Consider the following 24,514-nt stretch of genomic DNA (forward strand, 5'->3'; position numbering starts at 1 on the left):
GCATAGCTACCATCTGTCCCATTCATAGTGATTACAATATTATTAACTGCATTCCTTATGTTCTGCTTTTTATTCCTTTGACTTAATCATTCCATAACTGAAGGCCTGTATCTCCCTCCCTCCTTTACCCATTTTGTCCAAATCTCCATCCCCCTCCATTTTAAAGCTTCTAAGGATCAACCCAATTCGAACATAACTCTAGTTATAGAACAATAGGAGACCAAGAAGGTAGGACAGCTTCTATTGCAGATTTCTTTATGGATGACAAATGTAAAGTATAGCATTTAATTGATATAATATAATCTCATTTATTTAGTTGCCATGTACCTAGATATCCAATTAATCTAGGAAATCTTGCTACTAGTTGGTATATGGATGACTCCACTTCTGCAGACAGGTTTCAGTCTGTTGTCTTGAAATTTTACATACTAGAAAGGTCTCATAGTGTTAGTTACAGCTTCTGAATATGCTAACCTCTCCAGCTCCCTTCTTATGCAGAATATATCTCTCTAGAATTTTCACTCCTTACTTACAAACCACTATGCCTAGATATAATGTACTCTATACAAGTATATTAAGACAGCACTAATTTCATGTTTAGCTAACTCTACTATAAAATTAAAATCAACAATTCAAGTATTTTTACTGTGTTTGGGGGTAACAATACACAATATATAATTCCTTCTGGAAGTACAATACAATTTTAAAAGCAGAACTAATTAAATATCTTTAAATATATATTTCATACAAAATTTAATGCCATATTTTTCAATCAAGACCAAGAAAGTATGTTTTAGTAAAATACCTAAAAAGAAATGTAGGTATACACCATTTGGTCAGGCTTAGAAATCAGCGACGTTATACAAGTAGTATGTTGTTCATGGAAAACATTATGATATAAAACACACACACACACACACACACACACACACACACACACACAATTAAGCTGGGGCTCCAGATATTCAGATTCTTGCTAAAGCTCTGCCAAAGATTCATTGCATATTACTTTGGTCAAGTATAGTTTGATGATTAAAAGTCAAAACAGGGGCTCCTGGGTGGCTCAGTTGGTTGAGCATCCGACTTCGGCTCAGGTCATGATCTCACAGTTCATGGGTTCAAGCCCTGTGACGGGCTCTGTGCTGACAGCTCAGAGGCTGGAGCCTGCTTCGGATTCTGGTGCTCCCTCTCTCTCTGCCTCTCCCCTGCTAGCACTCTGTGTCTCTCTCTCAAAAATAAACATTTTTTTTAAAAAAGAGTCAAAACAGACCAATGTTTGAACTCTGTGACATTTTATAGTTGTGTGGCCCCAGGGAAGTCAACCACTTTAAGCCACTGTTTTCCCATTTGTAAAATGAGAAATAATACTAGAAACTATCTCATAGGGATGTCGTGAGGTTTAAATATGATAACATATAAAGTTGTTAGCACAGTGCCTGGTATTAAGTGTTTAATAAATATTACCATTTATTAATCCTGCTAAGGTACTACACTTCTCTATACTTCAGCTTCCTCATTTGTAAAATGGGGAGATTGGCTCATCATTATAAAATCTCCTGCAGCTCAAACTAAAACTTAAATGACAACGTCCAATGCCATCCTTTCATTGAGATAGGAATTGTAAAATAAACCTTAAAACACAAATACCACACTTTTATTTTTTTATATGTTTTCTAAAATCAGCAGCATATGATGCATAGGGGCACATGTACCTCCATGTTTATAGCAGCACTTTCAACAATATCCAAATTACTATGGAAAGACCCTAAATGTCAATCAATTGATGAATGGATAAAGAAGATGTGGTTTATACATACAACGGAATACTACTTGGAAATGAAAAAGAAATAAAGTCTTGCCATTTGCAGCAACGCAGATGGAACTGGAGGGTATGATGTTAAATGAAATAAGTCAGTCAGAGGAAGACAGATACCATACATTTTCACTCATATGTGGATCTTGAGAAACTTAACAGAAGAACATGGGGGAGGGGAAGGGGAAAAAAAGTTACAGACAGGGAGGGAGGCAAACCATAAGAGACTCTTAAATACAGAGAACAAACTGAGGGTTGATGGGGGGTTGGGGGAGAAGGGAAAGTGGATGATGGGCATTGAGGAAGGTACTTTTTGGAATGAGCACTGAGTATTGTATGGAACCCAATTTGACAATCAATTATATTTAAAAATAAAATAAAATGAATAAACATTAAAAAATAATAATAATAATAATTGGCAACATATTCCTAAGCATTATATTCTATCTAGAGTGTCCTACCTTTGAACAGTTTAGTCTATTGGTCTATATGTGAATATCTAGGTAAGTCTTATTAATTACTATGAAATGGTTGCAAGCTAAAACACTTTGAGGGAATTTACATAATATAGGTAATAAGAGAAAAAGTCAAGGACAAAGGATTTTCCCTTATAGTAAATAACATTCACAGTTCATTCATAATGATATATGACAAATATTTTTAAATTTATAGGTTATAATACCCTTCTAGAATGATTACTATCCACTTCTAGAATGATTATTATCCATGTTCTTAAGCCACATATGATATTGTTTGGCATGGTGCCTCAAAGTGAAGCAGCAGCCAAAGTGAAATCTGTGGAAAGTCTCTATATTAAACAATGTCTATCAAATAAAACTCAGCTCAATGAAACAATGCACTTTGAAGCCGAAGGGGTAGGAAAGTGGCAAGTGATATGTTATATGATAACAATTATGGTAGCCATCACAATGATTAGCTCTCATTTAACAGAGGTACAAATGAAAACTATTAGTGACAGTCAATGCAAATCAGCAACTGTATGATATATTGCAATAAAACACAGTAACTAACTAGTAGGTTTTAACAGAACATACATGATGTAATGTCATAAAAGAGAAGTACAGAAAATGGGAAATGTCTTAGTATTTTTCAAACTGAGAAAGTTACAGATAGAAACACTTCTGGGTTAATGTCCCCTTGGTCTTTTATGAAGACAGTATATATTTGGAGGCCACCCACTATATAGATATGTCCATATTGCCTTTTCTCTGATTCATGCTCAAGTTTATTCAGTCACTGGAGGGTCCCTTGCCTGAGCAATGATGAATAAATTTTCACATATATACAGTTTTCTCTATAATAATACTTTGTTACCCAAGAAATTGGGATACAAAGACAATATATGGTTACAGATACTTCCAATAATCATCCAGGTGCTGTAGGCAGAAGATAAAGAATTAGATGGCATGGTCCCAACCCTTAAGAGGGGGTTTAACATCCACTTGAAAAGTTTAGTCCCACACACACACATGCACACAACCCAAATAAGACAATAATACAGGCTATAAGAAAGTGACAAATATAAGAACTGATGTAGAAGTTCTAGAAAAGGTGAGCTTAATGATGGTTGGGTTACACTTGGAAGGCACTTAGGGAGAGGTATAAATTGAGTTTTCAAATTCGGTACGATCTGAATGGGCAGAAGAGAAGGCATCCTGGGTGAAGGGAATGGTGGTGAGCAAGGAGCAAAGCTCTGGAGATAGATGGTCCAAAGGACATTAAGAAGAATTATACACTGAAGAATTAAGTAAAATAAGACTCCTATGGTACAATAAAGCCAGATCATGAAGTTTTTGCAATCCAAGTGGAGTTGGGCTTGAAACAATAAAAAAAAAAAAATAGAGCCAAGAATATTTTGGTGAAGAAAATGACTTGGTAAAAGAAGTGCTCACTGACCATTAGTCTGCCAGAATAAATTAGGGATTTGGAGCACAAGTGAAAGCTGGCTAGGAGGTTCCTGGAGTGACTGGATGGGTGGTGAAGATAGCTTATATTGTAGGATAAAGGAAGAATTATAATAGTGACCTTTGAAAAGAAAATTTCCCAGGACTTGACAACCCCTTAACTATAAAAAATAGACGGGAAAAATCAGATTTCTCTATGAAACAGTCGAGAGTTAATAACACTACTGTACAATTTTTCCACCAAGAACAAACAGGCAGGTTTTTCCTCACAATTGCTGAGTAATATTGCCCCTCCCAAAAAGGGAGAGTTAGAAAGGGTGTCTCAAACAGGATTTGACTTTGGTGGTTTTAGCAGAGAAACAGGAAGAAAGAAGAAAATCTTAGCACCAACCTGAAAGGGAGACCGAGGCTTTATAAGAAACCGTTTCAAGAAAGAAAGAAGAAAAAAGAAGACAAGAAAGTTAAATTTCTTACTCTGACTCTCCACAATGGGTCTCCCTCTGAGTCTCTCCAAAGAGTTTAAATTTCAAAATCATTGAATGGTACCTCAAATCAGAGTTAGCACTGAAGATTAAAAGTTGGATTCATTTGAATAATTAGTGGGTTTTTTTTTTCTTCCAAAGGTTTCTCATCTCAGTAATTTCTACTCCACAGATTCCTCTCCGACTTCTTTCAATTATTACAAACCTGGTATATGTAGATTAAGAATCTGCTTTCTTAAATTCATCAAACCCATTTGGGGTGTGGGTATGCCCAATAAGCCAGATTTAAAATAACTGGCACACCGCTCTCCATCAATCAGCACTTGAAATATCACAGGGCCAACTCCCCAGCTCTTTCTATATTCAGCCCAGACAGAGCTCAGCGCCACCTCCTCCAGCGAAACCGAAAAGGCGCCTGCGCAAACTCTACGTCTATTCTTCTCGCCACGAACTCCCCCCTTCCCCTCCCCCACATGTTCTTAATGCGCAAGCGCAGCACTCAGTGAGTTTGAGTAGGGCTGTGAGAAATCGGCTGTCCAGTGAAATCTAGTAGTGGTAGAATTCATCCCCCGCCCCCGCCTCCTTTCTTCAGAGGCAAATGTGCCACTTCCTCCTACTCCGAAGGCAGAAGCGCATCCCCAACGTTGCCCTCTCTAGGAGCAAGATCCTTTGCACTCTGGCAATACCTGCTATATCCCTATCCTCAGCTCTTTTTTAACCTCACGCTGCCGCCAGGCTTTGCTTGGAAACTAGAGACAGTTGGCTCCCCAAAAGCCGCCGCAAATTTGTTGGCAGCCTCTGTAGGCCTCTGAACCTATAAGCTCCCTACTGGGCAAAGCATTAGCTCGGTGTCTTGCTCATCGTCTTTCACCCTTCACACCCACCCAGACTGGGTACTTACCTCGCAGCGTGGTGCGGTCACTGGAAGGATCGGAGGATCCCCAATCAGGCCAGTGCCTAGGCAGGCAGATTCAGCAAGATTTTTCCTGGGTCTTACAGCCTCCTCAGACAATGAAATCAGCGTGTCCGATCATCAATTCTCATCATGATTGTGACGTCACAAAAGACAGCGACCAATGGGAGCCCGAGATCAGCTCGGACAGTCCCAGGCCTCAGCCCAGAACCCAAGAGTGGGGAGGGGGGAGGAATGATAGCTGCCTGCAGTGGGGCTGCCTCTTCCCTGCTATCAGCTGTATCCAAGGCCAGGCCTTTCTGTATCTTTCCCTTCCTGAATAGCTGTGAACACCCAGCATCCCTGTGACTATAATAGTTAATATGCCACCATTTGAGCAGGTGCTGTCTGGTCTTCCAACTTCAGATTCGCTTTCAGCAGAATTGTTGCATGCCAAAATCAAATGATTACATACAGAAATAGTCTTTTGTGGTCAGTATTCAATTGGCATGCATATATTCAGTATTAGTAAAATCAAGAAGGTATCTATCAAGCTTTTGGAATTTGTCAATAAGAGCAAGTGTACTGTTTTATGTGACCAGTTGACTCTGGCAACTAAAACAAATTAAAATTATGACTTCTGTTCACCTAACATCAATCCTGTTCTGCCAGAAGTTAGTTGCATGGTCACAGCTACACCATTGCAAGAAAAATAAAAAACAACTCAAGCCATATGTTACACAGTTAACACCCCCCAAATTTTCTGGGTGCCATAAGAGATGTACAATTTACTGGACCTATGCTATTATAGAACTTATAACATCATTGAGAAGACAAGATTAGCACACATTAAACATTCACAACACTAAAATTAAGTACATTATTGGGTGCTCAGTTATCAACTATGGACAAGATATACATCATTTGATGACTGGAAACAACAGCGAGGTGATGACAGTTGGGGGAGCATTTTATTTTGTAATTGAAACTTGAGATAGTTCTTGAATGGTGGATAAGAGAAAACTTTAAGCACTCTCTTAAAGGGGAAGGAATAGACAAAAATTAAACCCATGATAAAATCAGCCTAGCAAATAGAGGGCATATATGAGGACTTGTGGGGAAATAGGATAGGAAATAGGATAAGTATTTGAAAATAGGCAGAGAATGTTGATTTTATTAAAAGCCACTAAAGATCCTAAGGCAGGGTACCTCAAACCTATACAATCTAGACAGGAGCTTCAATGATTTTTTAAAAGAAAATCAAATCATGCCCAGCTCCAGAATGTCCAATGGTTTACATTCACATATACTATAAAATGAAAATTTCTTACCATAGTCTGAAACTCCTAATTGATCTGGCCTTTGCCATCTTTCTGTCCTCACCTCCTGCCACCCTGCAATTAACGCACTTTCAAATCACACAGGCCTATCCGTTTCTCAAACAAATTAATCTCATGACCACATCAGAACCCTTGCACTATTGTTCCCTTTGATCTTTGCCTGACTTTACTCCCTTATTTGATTCATATCTCTGTTGTCATGTAACTTCATTAAAAGTAATATCTAAAATTTTAAAGAAATTACACTGTAATGCTATTTCAAATTGTGATCTTCTCAACACTTCATCTATCTCCCTATACTCCCTTTCCTCTTTTATTTCTCTTCATAGCACTTACTATCTAACATGCTCTTTATTTTTAGTTATTGCAAATATGAGCTCCATGATGGCAGGATTTTTTTTGTCTGTCTTATTTTTATATCCCTGGCTTCTAGAAGAGTCCTAGATACAAAGAAGACAAATCAGTAAGTTTTTGTTGAATGAATGACTGAAAGCAAATTTTTCAAGTAATTGGTCATCAATTTGCAGCTTGAATCAGATCAGGGATAGTCTGGAAAAAGAAAGATCAGTTAGACAGTTGTAGTGGTAATACAGCTTCTAGATGACTCAGTCCTAGATCAGGGTGTCAAGAGCAGTAATAAAGAGAAATTATTGAATTTCAAAGAAGGAACGATTAGGATGAAAATGGAGGATTCATAGATAGAGGTAATTAAATTCACCCAGTTTCTCAGTCTTCTTTTCCCTTCACACTCTATATCCAAGCCACTCATGAATCCTGTAGGTTTTACCTTCAAAATAAGTCCAAAATCTAAGCACTCCTTACATCTTCCATTACTATTCCAACAAAGTCACTATTGTTTCTAGCTTGAACCACTGCAAAATCATCTTATATGGTTTGCTATTGTCTACTACTACCTTTTTTAATACTTTCTCTTTTTTTTAACTTTTCAACATTTATTTAGTTTTGAGAGACAGAAGACAAAGAGTGCAGTGGCGGAGGGGCAGGGAGAGAGAGAGGGAGACACAGAATCCTAAGCAGGCTCCAGGCTCTGAACTGTTAGCACAGAACCCGATGTGGGACTTGAACTCATGAACCACCAGATCATGACCTGAGCTGAAGCTGGACGCTTAACTGACTTAGCTACCGAGGCACAAGAACACTTTCTGTTAATAGCAGTCAAAATATTCTTTGTAAAGTTGAATAGGATCATATTATTTCCCAGCTTAAAATCCTCAAAATGCTTCCCAACACATTAACAATAAAATCACAAATCATTGTTAGAGTTTGTTTCCTAACACTTCTTTCTGCCCTGGATCATTATGCTACACTGGCATTTTTTTTCACTCTCTCTCCTTCTTTCTGGAAATCCTGTTGTCTTTTTGGAGACTTTTCACCTGCTATGCCTTCTTGGAAAACTCTTCTCCAAGATCTTCACATAGCATACTACTTCACTAAGGTTGCCAGCCAAAATTTACTTCCTCAGATGTGTCTTTATGGACTAATTTATTTAAAATAGCATCCCCGGGCGCTTGGGTGGCTTAGTGGGTTAAGCGGCCAACTTTGGCTCTATATCATGAGCTCACAGTCCGTGAGTTCGAGCGATGCGTCGGGCTCTGTGCTGACAGCTCAGGTCCTGGAGCCTGTTTCGGATTCTGTGTCTCCCTCTTTCTCTGACACTCCCCGTTCATGCTCTGTCTCTCTCTGTCTCAAAAATAAATAAACGTTTAAAAAATTAAAAAAATAAAATAAAATAGCATCCCCAAATCATACTATCTCCTCTATCTTCTGGTTGTGTTTATTCTTCTCAAATCACTATGGGAAATCACAATTTGCTTATTTATTTTGCTTTTCCATAATGGTAGAAATCTTATCTCTCTTATTTACTGTTATATTCCCAGTGCCTAGAACTGTTGGTGGTGTGAAACTCTGTTGAGTGAATGGCTGTGGAAAAGGATAGATGGTGTGGTATAAGCTAAAGTAATTGGTATTCAGAAATCAGAGATATTTCCAGTACCATGTCATAGGTATCCACACCTGTTCTTCATGAATGTATCAATCAAAGCCATGTTTATTGAATTTGCGGTTGAAAACAATCTGGGAGGAATAATGAAAGCATAGATATTAAACAAGATTTCAATGATCTCAAAAAACTCAACATTCAAATGCAGCAAGATCAAATTTGGCAGGGTTTAACAGTTAAATCTTACTTTTAGATTTACAATAATTAACTGCACAAGTACAGGATGGGCAATAAACACTTAAAGTGGGAAAATTTTATTTAAAAATTGTATACATTTAGTATGAGCTGGTGTACCATAGGTGTTAAGCAAAATAATTGAGACTTAAACTACATTAAGAAAAAGTTAGATCTAAAGTAAGAATGTTAAGAGTCTTACAATCCTTGATCCTTATCAGATAAAATCTGCTCTATTCAGCCGATTGTTTCATTTAAAAAAAAAACTTCACAAAAGGCTGCATCTAGAGAAGAGAAATCAGGAATGATGAGGCATCTTAAAAATATGTGATAAGAGGCAAAGCTCCAAGAAGTGAGGATGTTTAGTATAAAGAAGGGAAGATCTGAAGAAAATATAACTACATTTAAATATTTGAAAGACTACTAGGGCAAAGAATGATGGACTTACTGTGTGGTTCTCAAGAAGGCAAAACCAAAGCCAAAAAAGAGAACTGATAGGGAGGCAAGTTTCAGCTTTGTATTCAAGTTTTCAAAAATGATAGGGCTGCTTTATAAATTCAAAAGTCCTCAAAATCATTGGAAATGTTCAAGCATAATGACAATCAATCAGGAATAAAGGCTTATCTTTGTTGAGTGACTGCTAAAATCCATTCCAACATGGACTTTACTAATCTTTGGATCATGTCAGATAGGAATTAGTCCAGAATATGCCTTGAGAGTAGAAGTGGGTTTGGTCTTTTAGGATTTGGTTTGGTGGAGCTGAATGGGAGAGAAGTTCTAGGTTGGGGCACCACTAATAAAAGAAAAAGAATTCACTGCTATCCAATTATTCAGTAAGTGGAATCTAAATAAAACATTTTCACAGTGCATTTTGGGTCAGTGTGGGACTGCATACAACAAAGAAAGTGCTTTAAACTTTCATTTTCCTCTTTAAACTTTTTCCCATTAATAAGCAATTCATTTCCAGTTTATCTTAACCAAGGCAACCACTTGTTAACATATGTGAAACCTGCCTATATAAGTCCAAAACACAACTCTTAACAATATGGCTTGCTAGGATTAAAAAAAAGGTTTTAAAAAACTAACTTTTAAGCTACTGAAAATTGGGTTGATTTCCCTGGTCAAGTTGATTTTCATTAATCAGAAAGTCAATGCTTTGTAGATAATTGAGGCTGTTTACGTCTCTTTCATTTTTTTGCTCTCCAACATTTAGGCATTTTGCCACTTACTGACATCTTCAAAGTTGCACAATAAAAATTAACAAGCAAATTAAAATTAAGTGTTGTCCTTTTAAATGTTCTTGATTCAAAGCATGAAGGAAATAATTTAAAATGAAAATGCAATGTTAAATGTATATGTTCTCAATAGATTTCAATTATCCATGACAACCTTGTTCTTAGTATTCTGACTAGTTAAACAGATGACAGTTGAAGAAATTTCCCTCGCTTTACTGTGGGCCAAGTCAGAGTAAAATCAAGAAGAAAAATACACTCTGCCACAAACTTTTGGTGGAAACCTCTTCAGAATTATTTGCATATTCTCCTCTGCTCTAATTATTCTTTATTTTTAAAATTGTTATTTAAATTCGAGTTAGTTAACATACAATGAAATATTAGTTTCAGGTGTGCAATTTAGTGATTTAACCCTTACATACAACACCCAGTGCTCATCACAAGTGCACTCTCTAATCCCATCACCTATTTCACCCATCCCCCACCCACCTTCTCTCTGGTAACCATCAGTTTGTTCTCTATAGTTAAGAGTCTGTCTCTTGGTTTGCTTCTCTCTTTTTCCCTCCCATGATCATTTGTTTTGTTTCTTAAATTCCACATATGAGTGAAATCATATGGCACTTGTCTTTCTCTGGCTGGCTTAGTTCACTTAGCATAATATACTCTAGCTCCATCCATGTGGTTACAAATGGCAAAATTTTATTTTTTTATGGCTGAGGAATATTCCATTGTATGAATATACCACACCTTCTTTATCCATTCATCAGCAGGTGGACATTTGGGCTCTTTGTATAATTTGGCTATTTTTTATAATACCACTATAAACATTGGGGTACATGATCCCTTCAACTTAATATTCTTTGGGTAAATACCTAGTAATGATTCTGTAAATAACCTATGCAGAACACTATATATCTACATTGCATTTTAGTTATTAAGGGAACTTATTTTATGGAAAATATATTTCATGAAACTAGTTCACTCTAATAAGTTTCAAAAATGAAACTGATTTTGGAGCTGCACTGTGATTTTTGAGATGCAAGGTTATTACTAATATTCTTGGTTTTTTTTCCTACTTAAACCAAGCATTTTTCCCTGGATCAATAGCATCATCATCTGGAAATTTGTTAGAAATGCAGACCTGAGGGCCCCACCTACAGATCCAGAAATTCTGAGAGTAAGACTCGGCAACCACTGTTTCAATAAGCACTCCAGAGAATTCTTGTGTATGATAAAGATTGAGATCCAATGTATTAAGCTGTAAGTATAAAAGGGAATACTGGAGACAACTTCATTCCACAAACTTTCATTTAGTTGCTATTATGTACAGACATATGTAATTTACTAAAACATTATTTTTGTCCTCAAACTATTTATAGTCTAGTACAGCAGTCAAAGAATTAAAGAGAAAATGCAAAATAGTAAGATAGAGATGGAGTGGGGGCAGAGTTTGTAAGTGGATCCAGGAAAACTAAAGCTATGAATATAAGTGATTGTCTTTTGCATAGTGGAGTTCTATTTCTCACTTGTCAGCAGCTATATTTTTGATATGGCTCCGTATGTTTTTCCTTTCAGCCATGCTATTGTTGTCAGGATAAAGCAAGAGACCAGAGCCTTAGATTTTCTAATTTGACAGTTGTGCAATAGCAAACTGTTAAAAAAAATTAAAGAAACATTTTCTATACGTCCAGGAAAAAATCCACTTCTAAATGCCTCCCTTGAGGGCATAACAAAATTGATTTTTGTGTCTCTAATTCATATTGAAATATATTTGTAGAAATTTACTAGATTTTAGGGGCCCTACATATTTACATTTATTGACTTCTGGAAGAAGCTTGAACCCTATTTATAGGAGAAAAAACATATACTACTTTTTCAAGGTTAAACTGCATTTCCTTTAAATTTTAACGTTGTTCTCAACCACTTGGTTGATTGGGGGATCCTTTTGCTAATATGACATAACCATGAATCCTTTCTCCAGAAACACACACACACATTTCCTATAGATCATCATGAACTTGCTGGAGTGGCTATATCCTCAGAAATAACACTTTTGCTATATCATTAAGATGATCCAAAAAATTAACTATTTGCTCATTAGAGTTCTAATAGTAGTCCCTATTAGTCAGTTATTTAGCACTATGAAGTATGGGCCATTCCAGAATGCCTCAAATCAGGATCCTATGCAAGTTTTCACCCCAATCCACACAAATATATCAACCAGGCACCTATAATTTGATCTGAAATCTCATCTGTCTTTAGAGGAACTAAAAGATCTGAGGAGTTAAAAGTACCAGTACTCTTCAGGTCAAATCAAGGGAGGTACATTGAAAATACCTTTGTCCAAATAAGCAAAATGTATCTAAAGAAGCACCCAGGTACATGCTTCATATCTGCATTACCAAAGAAGATAGCAAAATAAAAAATCTAATTATTCTAAATCAATATTGGGCTACAGGGAAGATTGGGAAAGGAAAGAAAAAGAAGAGTTCTTAAAAATTCAGAGTCATTTGACAACTTTTTGAAAAATCGTGCTGCACAAAAAAGGATTTAAGTGGCTATTTTTAAAGATAAATTAAATAAGAAAAAAATATCTAATTTGTTACATCATTTTGCCATCACTTTTTATGGATAAGGAAAATAAAGTAAAAGGAAGTAAAGAAAAAGAAAGAAGCCAAAGACTAAACAAGATAAACTAAGGCCAGGCCAGTTTGACTTATTTAAAAATCAAGAAAGTGAGCAGTCAGGAATCATGGCAAATCAACGAACAGCAGCCATAGAAGCTTAAAGCACAAAGTATGTATAGGTAAAATGATAGATAGATATAGATAAATAGATATAGATTATAGATTTTTAACCATCTTTTTTAATGCTTATTTATTTGAGAAAGAGAGTGGGCATGAGTGGGGGAGGGGAAGAGAGAGAGACAGAGAATCTCAAGAAGGCTGCATCCTGAACAGAGCCTGACGTGGTATTTGATCGCACGAACCTGTGAGATCATACCCTAAACTAAAATCAAGACTTGGACACATAACCTACTGAGCCACCCAGGCTCTCCACCATCATTCTTTTGTTTTTTGTTTTTTTTCATTTTCTTTAAGTTTTTATTTAAATTCCAGTTAGTTAATATATAAAGTGACATTAGTTTCAGGCGTACAACATAGTGATTCAACAATTCCATATATCACTCAGTGCTCATCATGAAACATGCACTCCTTAATCTCCATCACCCATTTCGGCTGTACCCCCGCCCAACTCCCTTCCATTAACCATCAGTTTCTTCTCTATAAGAAGCTGTTTCTTGATTTGTCCCTCTCTCTTTTTTCCTTTTGCACATTTGTTTTATTTCTTAAATTCCACATATGAGTGAAATCATATGGTAGTTGTCTTTCGCTGATTCATTTCACTTAGCATTATACTCTCTAGCTCCACCCAAGTCATTGCAGATGTCAAGATTTCATTATTTTTAATGGCTGAAAAAAATATATATATATTAATAATTATATATATTATAAAATATATATATTAATAATCCATTAATATAGCAGTGCTCACAGGTACAGAGCACATAACAAACTTCTAAAACCCATAAGGGACAGAAAAGTAGCCAAAATGGTGAAACAGAAGAATTCTCCTCAAAAGACATTCCAGGAAGAAGTGACAGCCAAAAAATTGATCAATACAGTTACAAGCAACATAACTGAAAAAATTAAGAATAATAGTCATAAAGTTAATCACTGTGGTTGAAAAAAGGATAGAGGAGATCAGAGAATCTATTGCTACAAAGACCAAGGGACTAAAAAATAGTCATGATGAAATTTTAAAAAATGTTAAAAATGGGGTGCAAAATAAACATGGAGCCAGCTACAGCATAGATTGAAGAGTCAGGGGAGATAATAGGTGATTTAGAAGATAAGATTAGGGAAAAAGAGGAAGCTGAGAAAAAAAGATAAAAAAAATCCAGGATCAGTAGGGGAGAATTAGAGAACTAGGTGATTCAAACAAATGGAACAATATCAATATCATAGGAATTCCAGAAGAAAAAGAAGAGAGAGAAAGGGACTGAAGGTGTACTTGAACAAATCATAGCTGAGAACTTTCCCAATCTGGGGAAGGAAACAGACATTGAAATCCAGGAGCCACAGAGAACTCCATTCAGACGTAACTTGAATTGATCATCTGCATGACATATCATAGTGAAACTGGCAACATAGAAGGATAAAGAGAGAATTCTGAAATCAGCTAGGGATAAACTGGCCTTAACATACAAAGGTAGACACATAAGGGTAATAGTAGTCTTATCTACTGAAACTTGGCAGGCCAGAAAGGAATGGAAGGAAATCTTCAATGTGATGAACAGAAAAAAAAATGCAGTCGAAAATCCTTTATCCAGCAAGCCTGTCATTCAGAATAGAAGGAGAGATAAAGGTTTTCCCAAACAAACAAAAACTGAAGGAATTCATCACCACTAAACCAGCCCTACAAGAGATCCTAAGGGGGATTCTGTGAGTGAAATGTTGCAAGGCCCACAAAGTACCAGAGACATCACTACAAGCATGAAACATACAGACATCACAATGACTCTAAACCCATATCTTTCAATAATAACACTGAATGTAAATGGACTTAATGCTCCAACCAAAAGACACAGGGTATCAGAATGGATAAAACAACAAGACCCATCTATTTGCTGTCTACAAGAGACTCATTTTAGACCTGAGGACACCTTCAGATTGAAAGTGAAGGGATGGAGAACTATATGCTACTTGAAATTAAAAGAAAGCTGAGTAGCCATACTTATATCAGACAAACTAGACTTTAAATTAAAGGCTGAAACAAGAGATGAAGAAAGGCATTATATAATAATTACAGAGTCTATCCATCAGGAAGAGCTAACAACTATAAATGATTATGTGCCAATTATGGGAGCCCCCAAATATATAAAACAGTTAATCACAAACATAAGCTATCTTATTGGAAAGAATGTGGTAATTGCAGGGGACTTACAGCAATGGGTAGATCATCTAGACAGAGAATCAGTAAAGGAACAATGGCCCTGAATGATACATTGGACCAGTTGGGCTTGACAGATATATTTAAAACTCTACATCCAGAAGCAGCAGAGTATACTTTCTTCTCGAGTGCACATGGAACATTCTCTAAGATAGATCACATACTGGGTCACAAAACAGCACTTCATAAGTATAAAAGAATTGAGCTCATACCATGAACACTTTCAGAACACAATGCTACCAAACTTGAAATCAACCACAGGAAAAAGTCTGGAAAACCTCCAAAAGCATAGAGGTTAGAGAACATCCAACTAAAGAATGAATGGGTCAACCAGCAATTATATAAGAGATTAAAAATTATATGGAAACAAATGAAAGTGAAAAGGCAACAATCCAAAAGGTTTGGGATGCAGCAAAGGCAGTCCTGAGAGGAAAATGCATTGCAATCAAGGCCTATCTCAAGAAACAAGGAAAATCCTAAATACAGAATCTAACAGCACACCTAAAGTAAATAGAAGCAGAACAGCAAAGACACCCCAAACCCAGCAGAAGAGGAAAAATAAAGATCAAAGCAGAAATAGACAATATAGAATTAAAAAAAAAACAGTAGAACAGATCAATGAAAACAAGAATTGGTTTCTTGAAAAAATAAGCAAAATTGATAAACCTCTAGCAAGGCTTCTCAAAAAGAAAAGAGGCAAGAACCAAATAGATAAAATCATGAATGAAAATGGAGTTATCACAACCAATCCCTCAGAAATACAAGCAATTATTAGGGAATACTGGGAAAAATTATATGCCAACAAACTGGACAACCTGGAAGAAATGGACAAATTCCTAAACCCTCATGCACTACCAAAACTCAAACAGGAAGACACGGAAAATTTGAAAAAACCCATAACTAGTGAAGAAATTGAATCAGTTATCAAAACTCTCCCAACAAATAAGAGTCCAGGACCAGATGGCTTCCCTGGGGAATTCTACCAGACATTTAAAGCAGAGTTAATACCTATCCTTCTCAAGCTGCTCCAAAAAAGAGAAATGGAAGGAAAATTTCTGGACTCATTCTGTGAAGCCAGCATTACTTTGATTCCCAAAGCAGACAGAGACCCAGCAAAAAAAGAGAACTACAGGCTAATATCGCTGGCGAATATGGATGCAAATATTCCCAACAAGGTACTAGCAAATCGATTCAACAGCATATAAAAAGAATTATTCAAGGGTGCCTGGGTGGCTCAGTTGGTTGAGCGTCCAACTGCAGCTCAGGTCATGATTTCACAGTTCGTGGGTTCGAGCCCTGCATCAGGCTCTGTGCTGACAGCTCAGAGCCTGGAACCTGATTCAGATTCTGTGTCTCCCCCTCTCTCTGCCCCTCCCCTGCTCATGCTCTGTCTCTCAAAAATGAATAACGTTAAAACAATTTTTTAAAAAAGAATTATTCACCATGATCAAGTGGGATTCATTCCTGGGTTGCAGGGCTGGTTCAGTATTTGCAATCAATCAATGTGATACATAATGTTAATAAAAGAAAGGATAAGAATCACACAATCCTCTAAATAGATGCAGAAAAAGCATTTGACAAAATAGAGCATTGTTTCTTAATAAAAACCGTCAATAAAGTTGGGATAGAAGGAACATACTTTATCATCAGAGCCATTTATGAAAAGCCCAGAGCTAATATCACCCTCAATGGGGAAAAACTGAGACCTTTCCCCCTGAGATCAGGAACATGACAGGAATGTCCATTCTCGCCACTGTTGTTTAACATAGTGTTGGAAGTCCTAGCATGGGCAACCAGACAAGAAAATGAAATAAAAGGTATCAAAATTGGCAAAGAAGCCAAACTGTCACCTTTCGCAGACAACATCATACTCTACATGGAAAACCCAACAGACTCCACCAAAAGTCTGCTAGATAGAACCAATACATGAATTCAACTAGCCACAGGGTACAAAATCAATGTACAGAAATCATTTGCATTTTTATATACTACTAATGAAGCAACAGAAAGAGAAATAAGAAACTGATCCAATTTACAATTGCACCAAGAACCATAAAATACCTAGGAATAAACCTAACCAAAGAGGTAAAAGATCTGTATGCTGAAAACTACAGAAAGATTATGAAGGAATTGAAGTAGACACAAAGAAATGGAAAAACATTCCATGCTCATGGATTGGAAGAATAAATATTGTTAAAATGTCAATACTACACAAAACAATCTACACATTCAATGCAATCCCAATCAAAATTGCACCAGCATTCTTCTCAAAGCTAGAACAAAGAATCCTAAAATTTGTATGGAAACACAAAAGACTCCAAATAGCCAAAGTGATAGTGAAGAAGAAAACCAAAGTGGGAGGTTTCACAATCCGAGACTTTAGCCTCTACTACAAAGCTGTAATCATGAAGACAGTATGGTATTGACATAAAAACAGACACATAGACCAATGGAATAGAATAGAGAACCCAGAACTGGACCCACAAGTGTATGGCCAACTAATCTTTGACAAAGCAGGAAAGAGTATCCAATGGAAAAAAACACTCTCTTTAGCAAATGGTGCTGGGAGAACTGGACAGCAACATGCAGAAGAATGAAACTAGACCACTTTCTTACATAATTCACAAAAGTAAACTCAAAATGGATGAAATACATGAATATGAGACAGGAAACCATCAAACCCTAGAGGAGAAAGCAGGAAACAACCTCTTTGACCTCAGCCACAGAAATTTCTTGCTCCACACATCTCCAAAGGCAAAGGAATTAAAAGCAAAAATGAACTATTGGGACCTCATCAAGATAAAAATCTTCTGCACTGCAAAGAAAACAATCAACAAAACTAAAAGGCAACCAACGGAATGGGAAAAGATATTTGCAAATGACATATCAGACAAAGGGCTACTTTCCAAAATCTATAAAGAACTCACCAAACTTCACACCCAAAATACAAATAATCCAGGAAGATATGGGCAGAAGACCTGAATAGACACTTCTCCAAAGAAGATATCCAGATGACCAACAGACACATGAGAAGATGCTCAACGTCACTCCTCATCAGGGAAATACAAATCAAAGGCACACTGAGCTACCACCTCACACCAGTCAGAGTGGCTATAATGAACAAATCAGGAGACTATAGATGCTGGAGAGGATGTGGAGAAACGGGAACCCTCTTGTACTGTTGGTGGGAATGCAAACTGGTGCAGCCGCTCTGGAAAACAGTGTGGAGGTTCCTCACAAAAATAAAAATAGAACTACCCTATAACCAATAACCAGAGTAATCATCCTAGAGAAGGGAAGAGATAAGAAGGAGAAATCGAAAGGAGAATATATCTATATAACAAGAATTGTCCTTGAATTAATCCAGGCAATACAGCAGCGCTTGTCTGGAAGGGGTCTGTCTGGTTCCATAGCCTCTGTCCTGCTCCAGTAGATATGCAGTTACCTGGCATTGAGGGACATGGTTTAGTGTAGGCTGGTCCCTCCTCCACTGTGCGCCCCCAGGACTGATCCCTGAGGCCCAGCCTTGGTGGTGATGGGGAGAAAAACGGAAACCCCCCAGTCTCTTCTCCACGGACCTGGTGTCCCAAATCACTCCTTAGGACTCATTATCTCTGTGCCATGGGTGCAGACAAGGTTGTCTGTCTTGCTCTGCCAACTCCTTTGCCCAGCACTTGGCTGGGAATTAAACTCCTGCTCTCTGTGCCCCAGTACTGGGGAAGCGCCTCCGGATAGTGGTCCCAGCTGGTTTTGTCCTGTGCCATAGACCTTCAAGGAAGGGGACTATTTTTTACTGCTGGGGACTGTGCCCCGTATATACCACTGAACCTGGAGGTGCCTCCCCTTCTCCACAGGTGCCCGAACAGGGCAGCCGACCCCAGTCAGAAGATGGGATCTGTGTTTAGAGACCCTCTAACATGCAGTTAGAGATGATATACATCTCCATCTTGATGTGAGTTTTTTTTCTCTTGTCCAGATATAGTCTTACGCTTCCTCAGCAACTCTTTCTCTTCCCTTTGTCTCTCCGCAGAAGGGGATCCCTCCCTTCCATGCCTACATAGCCCATTTTATCTCCCCCAGTTCGCAATCACCCATCTATGGCCCATCAGGTTGTCCTGGTTTCTCCCTAGTAGACTCAGTCTCTTTTCCTCCAAGACTCTTAGGGTTCAAAGTCCTTTGGCTTCATCCCTTTTTTGTTTGAGAGACGTGGGAAGTATGGATCTCCCTACTTCACCACCATGTTGGTCTCTAAATGTACTTCTTTTAAAATAACTATATACAAATTTAGTGAGTGACTAAAACGTTAAAACACAGAAATTATTCAGTTTTAAAGTTCATAGTTTATAAAAAATGAAGCCATTTTTCATCTAAATTACATCATGTTAGATAGTGACACAACCTTATAAGCTACAACTTTATAAAAGTAATACCAAAAGTTGACAAGTAGAAGGAAGACAAGAAGAACATTATAGGTAATTCAAAATGTGTTCAAGGAATTTCTAGAAATAACAAGTTATCTGAAGTAATAATGTGTTCATTATTTCTTGCCCACCATATCAAATAAAGAAGTTAAATCTCAGACCTAGGAAAGTGCTACAAAGGGAAGAGAAACTAAGAAAGGGGTTCTACAAACTTCTATCAGGCATGCCATTGTTGAAATACTACAAGTGGCCCAAGGGCCATGAAGTTGTCTACCTTCTTCACTGTAGTTAAACTTATTAATATAAATTTTCTAAGCTATAGGACAAGACTCATTTTGGTTACACACTCTCCTTAAAGTAATTAAATGCTTCTGCACTGGCAACACAGAGCCTGGTGGAATTATCTCTCTCTCCCTCTCTTTCTATACCTCCCCAAATCGTGCTGTATCTTTCAAAATAAGTAAATAAACTTTTTAAGAAAATGTTTAATCCTCTTCACCACACTCCTACTACCCATTCACTCCTTGCATTATATTTCCCAGTAAGAAAAATAATGACAATGATTAAGACAAAATAGAATCCTCAAAGACCCACAATTAGGCATACAAATAGTTTCATGTAGCAGGGATTTTATGAAATAAGGAAAGGCAATATAAGTAGTACTAGACTAGTATAAATCTGTGTTCCTTTCAAAGTGGTTGATGCAGTAAGATAGGACTGGAAAACATTGCACCAGGGTAAAGCCAAGGCAAAAGCCAATGCAGGAAGTTTAGAAAATTATGCTACTAAAAAACAACTCAGGTAAAAGGAGGCACAGAGATGGGGCGCCTGGGTGGCGCAGTCGGTTAAGCGTCCGACTTCAGCCAGGTCACGATCTCGCGGTCCGTGAGTTCGAGCCCCGCGTCGGGCTCTGGGCTGATGGCTCAGAGCCTGGAGCCTGTTTCTGATTCTGTGTCTCCCTCTCTCTCTGCCCCTCCCCCGTTCATGCTCTGTCTCTCTCTGTCCCAAAAATAAATAAACGTTGAAAAAAAAAATTTAAAAAAAAAAAAAAAAAAGGAGGCACAGAGCAATTACCTCAGACTTTTCTTTGATCTGAACATTGGGTAGAAAGAGCAAGAGTGGTCTTGAAGCTCACACATACTTTGGCCCAGTGTATTAGAGTGCTTTTATTGTGTATATTCATTAATATAAACTTGGGAGGGTTCTCTTTCATGCATTATGGTCAGAAACATGAAAATCCTCACTGTGGTACACCTAAAATTTCTGGAAAAATAACATCATTTTAAATACATAGGTGAGTTTGCAAAAAGAAAAGGAAGGACTTCCATTTGAGTAATGAGAGGTCACGCTATTTTTACCAACCATTCCTGAGAAAACAAGTTAAAATACTGGCTAAAATATTTATTTTAAAAATATCTTTTTATTTATTTTTTTTTAATTTTTTTTTCAACGTTTATTTATTTTTGGGACAGAGAGAGACAGAGCATGAACAGGGGAGGGGCAGAGAGAGAGGGAGACACAGAATCGGAATCGGGCTCCAGGCTCTGAGCCATCAGCCCAGAGCCTGACGCGGGGCTCGAACTCACGGACCGCGAGATCGGACCGCGAGATCGTGACCTGGCTGAAGTCGGATGCTTAACCGACCACGCCACCCAGGCGCCCCAAAAATATCTTTTTAAAGATATCTTGCTTATGAGCAAGAAAAAAATAAGATAGTTACAAACTACCAGCTAAAATTTGAAGGGAAAGTGAGAATCAGAGAAGTAAGAACACTGAAGCTATTTGGCCCTGAGAGAATTTGGTAATATAGGAAAATTTGAACCTTGTAAGCTGAGTCTTTAAAGTGTAAGCCTCAAAGGTAAAGAAAAATGATAAGTATACTATTTTTTTTCTACACAAATACATATTAACTCGTCCAGAAAACCTCAAGCTCTGAATTTAGTTTAACAAGGTAACAAACTTGTAGTGTCCTTAGGCATCCAGAAGCAAATACAAACTCTCCCTAGATTAAGTCAACTTTATTCTAGGTCTCAAATTATTCCCACAGTTAATTGTTCAAGGTACTGTAAGCAACACACAATGATAATCAAGTATATAAATAACCAAGGTACCAGAAGTGAAAAACAGTGGTAAAACAGCAGATCTTCAGACTTTAGGTAATAAAGTGGTCAGAAATACCTTTAAAACAACTATGCTTACTAAGCTTAAAAAATTAAAAGAGAATATTAATAATTTTAGAGAGAACAAGAAACTAAAAAGTGACTCAGAAGAGTTGAGAAAGCAGATTTGATGACACTTATAAAAGTAAAAATTAAAATAACAAAGATAAAATGGGTGGCTTTTAATAGGAAATTAGACATAACTGAAGAGAGAATTTATGAACTAGAACATAAGTCAGAATAAATTAGCTGTCATGCAATCACATAGACATAAAAAGATTTAAAAGATGTAAAAGAGATAGGAACCATGAAAATAGAATTAGAAGGTCTCACATGTGGTTGATTAGAGTACCAAAATGAGGGAAAAGAAAGGATGGGGTAGAATCAATATTTAAAGAGATATTCACTATGAATTTTACAGCAATGAAAAAAGACACTAAAGATTCAAGAACTTTGGTGAATCCTAAAAAATATACATAAAGAAACTCACACCAGTGACACATCATAATGAAATACCAAAACACCAAAAAGAAAGAAAACTTTAATAACTGTCTAAGAAAAGAGACATCTTCAAAGGAATGGCAGGTTAATTGATATCTTGTTTCTCAATGGTAGCAATAGAAATCAAGGCAGTGGAATAGTATAGCCATTGTTCTCAAATAAACTGCTAACATTCTATATCCAGTAAAAATATATTTCAAGTGAAAATATCTTTCAAATGAAAACATTGCCAGATAAAAATAAACTTAAGGAATTATTTTAAGATAACTATCACAAAGAAAAAGAATGTTCTCTTAAGGAAATAAAAGAGGTCGTTCTAAATAGAAGAAATGAAAACAAAACAAAATGGTAAATACGTGAGCAATTTTAAATGAGCATTTACTGCATGAAACTAATAATAATAACTTGGGGAATTCAATTTTTTTTCTATTTTATTTTTTTTTATTTTTTATTTTTTTATGAAATTTATTGACAAATTGGTTTCCATACAACACCCAGTGCTCATCCCAAAAGGTGCCCTCCTCAATACCCATCACCCACCCTCCCCTCCCTCCCACCCCCCATCAACCCTCAGTTTGTTCTCAGTTTATAACACTCTCTTATGCTTTGGCTCTCTCCCATTCTAACCTCTTTTTTTTTTTCCTTCCCCTCCCCCATGGGTTCCTGTTAAGTTTCTCAGGATCCACATAAGAGTGAAACCATATTGTATCTGTCTTTCTCTGTATGGCTTATTTCACTTAGCATCACACTCTCCAGTTCCATCCACGTTGCTACAAAAGGCCATATTTCATTTTTTCTCATTGCCACGTAATATTCCATTGTGTATATAAACCACAATTTCTTTATCCATTCATCAGTTGATGGACATTTAGGCTCTTTCCATAATTTGGCTATTGTTGAGAGTGCTGCTATGAACATTGGGGTACAAGTGGCCCTATGCATCAGTACTCCTGTATCCCTTGGATAAATTCCTAGCAGTGCTATTGCTGGGTCATAGGGTAGGTCTATATTTAATTTTCTGAGGAACCTCCACACTGCTTTCCAGAGCGGCTGCACCAATTTGCTTGGGGAATTCAATTTTTAAGAAATTATACAATTAAAATACATGACATCAATAACATAAGTTGCCAAAAGGTAAATAGCATTAGAGTGCTGGAAAGTTTCTGAATTATCTGGCAGGAGAATAAATAAATTTGTTGACTTTAGACTTTTATATTTTAAGTGCACATGCTATAATGTATGGAATAAATACTAAGAAATAAAATCTCTAATTTCCAAATATCAGGCAGCAATTTGAATGATTAAAACAAACCAGTGATCAAAAAGGAGATGAGAAGAGAAAAAAATGACAGAAAAAATAGTGCAAAATAAAATGGTAAAACTTAAATGGAATTATTGCTCTATTTCAAAGATAAAGTTTGGAAGGTTGTGGATTTAAAAAATTCAATTATATGCTTTAAAAGAAGAACATATACAGGGGCGCCTGGGTGGCTCAGTCAGTTGGGCATCCAACTTCTGTTCAGGTCATGTTCTCATGGTTCGTGGTTTGAGCCTGTGCCAAGTTCTGTGCTGACAGCTCAGAGCCTGGAGCCTGCCTCAGATTCTCTCTCCCTCTCTCTCTGCCCCTCCCCTGCTTATGCTCTATCTCTCTCTGTCTCTCAAAAATAAAATAAACGTTTAAAAAATGTTTAAAAAAAAAAGAAAAGAAAAAGAATAAAAAAAGTCAGTGGCCTCACAGTTTCTGACTTCAAAACTTACCACAAAGTTACAGTAGTCAAAACAGTGTGTCACTCACATAAAAACAGATGCATAGGCTAATGGAATGGAATAGGTATTAATATAGAATCCCTTGCATACATGGTTAAATGATTTTTAACATGTATGTCAAGACAATTCAATAGAGAAAGGGCAGTCTTTCAACAAATGGTGCTTGGAAACTGGAAAAGAATGCAAAAGAATGAAGTTGGACTCTTACCTTACACTATATACAAAAATTAACTCAAAGTGGATCAAACATATAAACATAAGTGCTAAAACTATAACACTTTTTAAAGAAAACATTGAGCAAAATATTCATAACATTAGGTTTGGTGAGGATTTCTTGAATGTGACATCAAAAGCACAGGCGACAACAAAAAAATAGATAAATTGAACTTCATCAAAATTAAAACAATTTGTGAGTCAAAGGATACTATCAAGAAAGTGAAAAGGTAATCCATGGAATGGGAGAGAATATTTGGAAATCATATGTCTGGTAAGACATTAATTTCCAGAACATATAGAGAACTTCTACAACTCAACAGCAACAAATACAGCTTATTTCAAAAAATGCGCAAAGTACTTGAATAAAAATTTGTCCAGAGAAGATATACAAATGTCCAATAAGCTAATGAAAACATGCTTAATGTCACCAGTTATTAGGGAAATACAAATAAAATACCACAATGAGATGCAATTTCACAACCATTAGTATGGCTATTATCATAAAAGAAGAAAATAACAAGTGTTTGTGTAGGTATGAAGAAATTGGAAACGTTGTGCA

The 24,514-nt window shown here is 36.8% G+C and overlaps 1 protein-coding gene across 1 annotated transcript in view; it reads right to left on the bottom strand.

Annotated features, from left to right (window-relative positions):
* HDX (highly divergent homeobox) overlaps nucleotides 1-5,247 on the bottom strand; it is a 195,185-nt gene extending 189,938 nt beyond the window's left edge. The window contains exon 1 of the mRNA XM_043569679.1: nucleotides 5,122-5,247. The gene's annotated coding sequence lies outside the window, so the exon portion shown is untranslated. The remainder of the gene's footprint in view (nucleotides 1-5,121) is intronic.
* Between the last annotated feature and the right edge of the window lie 19,267 nt (nucleotides 5,248-24,514).

Source organism: Prionailurus bengalensis, chromosome X (genome assembly GCF_016509475.1).
Source record: "Prionailurus bengalensis isolate Pbe53 chromosome X, Fcat_Pben_1.1_paternal_pri, whole genome shotgun sequence".
In the NCBI taxonomy this organism is placed as follows: domain Eukaryota; kingdom Metazoa; phylum Chordata; class Mammalia; order Carnivora; family Felidae; genus Prionailurus; species Prionailurus bengalensis.